Consider the following 4,092-nt stretch of genomic DNA (forward strand, 5'->3'; position numbering starts at 1 on the left):
CACTTTACATGATAAATGCCAATTCCTATGCCAAAAGATGACACTTGCTATATGAAAATAAAAGTGTGAATGACACTTGCAATATGTGAATGATGGTAAAAAAACACATGTTGGGACGAAGATAAGATGAAAATAACACTAATTAAAGGGAATGAAAGCGAAAGAGACAACCGAAAACATGAAAATGACACTCGCAAAAACAAAGGTGCGTGAATCAACAGTTTGCAAAACTCACCAAAATATAAGTACAAACACAACTAGAAGTGAGAAACTATCGATGCTAGTGCGCACTCACTGTCAACACGGATTCGATATCGCACAAGTATAGTCTTAATGAATCGTGCTATGCTTGTTCAAGCTTGCGTAAAAGAATGCGCTCATGCACTTGTTACAAACTGAGCATGTATGAGAAAGTGATTTCAACACTTCCAATCCAAGAAGGGAGCTCAAAGACATCAACTAAACGAGAAGTGAATATGGAGCGACCGATCATGAGATCCATAGTAGGTTCAAAAATTCAAGTGTAGGAAATTTTTTGGAGGGCGTTGGTCGTAGCGATAACATACTTCTTTAGAGGAGGATATATTTAGCTTGGAAGATGTGGATTTTGACTTTGAGAAACTCACGAATGGGGAAGCTAGGGATATTGAAGGGTACCACGATGAAATTTTCAAAATGGGAAGGTTTGTCTTCATTCCTCATATACACAAAATCTTCATTTGGCAGTGAAGCAAGGCTTCCCTTAGCTTTTGATGCAGAGCCCTATTGTGCCTATCTTTGAAAGTGGAGATAAAAACACTCCCCCTAATTATAGGGCCATTATGATTAGTTGCATTTAAGCGAATTTGTATGTTTTCATTTTGGCTTGAAATCCGGGGTAAAAGAGCTAAAGGACAAGTCAGATTAAGGAGTCATCAATCAACTATATACCACATTGTTACTCTTAGGATCATTGTTGATAAATGTCATAATAGTAAAATTGATCTCTTTTGTTGTTTTGTTGACTTTATAAAAGTATTTGACATAGTGCCTTGGGACAAGGTATGGCGGAGGTTAGAAGAGTTAATGGTTCCTCTCGAGTTGAGGGTTGTTGTGATTAGGCTATACGAGAATGTTATTTCCAAGCTTAGGACCGCCTAAGATTGGTTGGTTGGTTGGAGTTATTGCGAGAGAAAGTCATTATATGTTGACATTTCTAAACATTAAATGTTAGTCTTAGCCTTGATTTGTTGATCACTACTAACTATTTTGACTATAGTGTTAAAGATGCTTCACTATTATTCCCTCTATAAATAAAACCTCCAAACCACTCTCTCTATCCCTCCTTTCATCCATCCATAACAAAGTTATACCATCAAAAGCACTCTAGCAATATTGAATATCCTTTCCTTTTAATAATGCTTTCATTTTGATGCTACTTGCTCCCTCGAGCGACATGAGATTACTCACACATCAAGAATGCAAAGACCATATTATACCTAGGCTTGGGAGCTCATTATCGTCAACAAACTCATCTACTGAATATATTATTTGAGCGTTTCAATAAATAATATAGAATCCTTTATATACTTTCAAATCTCTTATTTAAATTTAGTATCATCAATTTTGGTATCGTACTTTTTAAATATAAATAAATTAGGGATTTGGAAATTATAAAAATTGATAAAGAAGTTAAATTTCATACTTAAAATACCTTTTTTTGACTATATCTAAATCAAAACCCTTAAATAATTATGATTTGTGGATCTTAAAATGCCAATGGATCTTCCACTCCGGATCGAATTGAGTGTAGTTAGCATAGTAATAGGGATACTTTTCAATTTGGAAAAGTAATAGTATCGTACTTCTAGATTGTAGACGACCGTCTTGGCGTAGTCAGAACGTTAGACCGAAGTGAAACGTGTTGCGAAAGACCGGCGACGAGTTGACTTATTTTTGTTTATTTGAAAAATTGGTTTATTTGGTCTAAACTATGAAGCATAATGTCTACTACGCCGATTGGGAATCGGTGTCAAACCGAAGTAATTGGATCCATATAAAACCTTGTCGCACCATCACAATCCACCACAATAAGCGTCACCAAGTATCACGTGATTGAGGATGGACCAGTTGAGGATAAATCACGTGATTTCACAATTCTGGGTATGGATTAGTCTCTTGTCTCTCTTCCAAAACTTCTTGCCTCCACAGTTGCGGCAATGGCTGAAACAATGGGTTTCCCGTTTTCAGCAACGTTTCAATAACTATTACGAACTTGACATTCAACAATACATTGGGAATGATGGACTCATTGCAAATGAGGTATACAAGGATGTGCAACTCTACTTACCCACCCTCGACGCCACTGAGGGCCTCCGAAGACTCACAGTATTTCGCACCGAGGAAACGAACAGTGCGGAATTTGGTCCGGCTTCCGGGGAGACGATGCAGGAATCCTTCAACGGAGCAACATTTTGGTGGTCTCGCCACGTTGAACAAGTTGGTACTGAAACTCCAATCGATAGGCGCTGGTTTTCCGTAAAAGTAGAGAAGCCGAGCAGGCGCTTATTGTGTACCTACTTTGATCATATTGCTAGACGTGCAGCTGAAATCAAGAGACAGAACAGGGCCATAACCATCCATACCAATAGGCAATCATGGACCGGTGTTCCGTTCAATCATCCATCCACTTTCGATTCTCTGGCCCTCGATCCGACGACGAAGGAGAAAATCATGAAGGATCTCGACTCCTTTAAGAAAGGAAAGGAGTTTCACAACAGAGTCGGCCGTGCTTGGAAGCGAGGATACCTTCTCTACGGACCCCCTGGAACAGGGAAATCTAGTCTCGTTGCCGCGATAGCCAACTATATGAAGTACGATGTGTACGAACTGGAGCTCACAAAGGTTTACGACAACTCCGACCTTCGTATGCTGCTCTTGCAAATCAATAACGCATCCATCATTGTTATTGAGGACATCGACTGCTCGCTCGACCTAAGGGACAGGCTTTCCGACCCTCCGAATCGTAATAAGCATGAAAGAGGAAGCCGTATAACTCTTTCGCGAGGCCCTAACTTCCCGAATCGTAATAATCATGAAAGCGGAAGCCGTGTAACTCTTTCGGGAGTCCTTAACTTCACGGATGGACTGTGGTCCTGCTGTGGCGAGGAACGAATTATCATCTTCACAACAAACCACAAGGATAGGCTTGACCCTGCACTGTTAAGATCTGGAAGGATGGACATGCACATACACCTCTCCTTCTGTACTTTCTCTCAATTCAAATCTCTTGCCTTTAATTACTTGCATATTGAAGACCATCCACTTTTTTCTGCCGTGGAGGAGAGAATGAGGGAGGCTGGAGCCGAAATGACTCCTGCAGAGATCTCTGAGATCCTGATAAGTCATTTGGAGGACCCTCTCAAAGCCTTGAATGCGGTTATTTCGGCACTCAATGATCGGATTAAGTCTAAATCAGTAACACAAGAAACAGCAGAGCATAACGTAACAGAAGAAACAACAGACATAACTCAAGATGGAGTGGCTCCACCTAAGAAAGAAGAGTTTTTATATTTTAGAGTTTAGTTGTTTATATTGCAATTTTAAATTTCAAATTTCAAATTAATGTTTTATTCTAAACTTTTAATTTTTTTTTATGATAAAATATAATTAATAATTTAAATTTAAAACAATGGACACTATTATTAAATCGTAACCAATTAATATTAGAATTTAAACTAACAACATAAATTTAATTTTACCATTAAATTAAATTAAAATTATATTATATCTTAAGAGATCATGTCATGTCAACCAGAAATAGATCCATGCAAAGAGACTATGGGAATTATTGATAGAGGAAGCTTCATTGTCAACACCCTTGAATCTCACTAGGATGGTGAGCTAGTCAACTTGGGCTCTATGAAATGCTATTATATGTCCATAAACTTGATCCATGCAAGAGACTAAGGGAATTATTGACCGACAAAGCTTTTAGGCTTCTTTCCAACCCCCTCAAATCTCACTAGGATGGTGAGATAGTCAAATTGGGCTATACAATTTAATGCCCATAAATTTAAAATGATTTATTGAAAGGTAAAATAATTAGGGAAA

At 38.3% G+C, this 4,092-nt stretch overlaps 1 pseudogene; it reads left to right on the forward strand.

Annotated features, from left to right (window-relative positions):
- The first annotated feature begins 2,100 nt into the window (after positions 1-2,100).
- LOC149194582 (AAA-ATPase At4g25835 pseudogene) lies at positions 2,101-3,564 on the forward strand (annotated as a pseudogene).
- The last annotated feature ends 528 nt before the right edge of the window (positions 3,565-4,092 follow it).

This window comes from Pinus tabuliformis, chromosome 2_2 (assembly GCF_031772625.1).
Source record: "Pinus tabuliformis cultivar Carrire ecotype Pingquan chromosome 2_2, CPIR1, whole genome shotgun sequence".
Lineage (NCBI taxonomy): Eukaryota > Viridiplantae > Streptophyta > Pinopsida > Pinales > Pinaceae > Pinus > Pinus tabuliformis.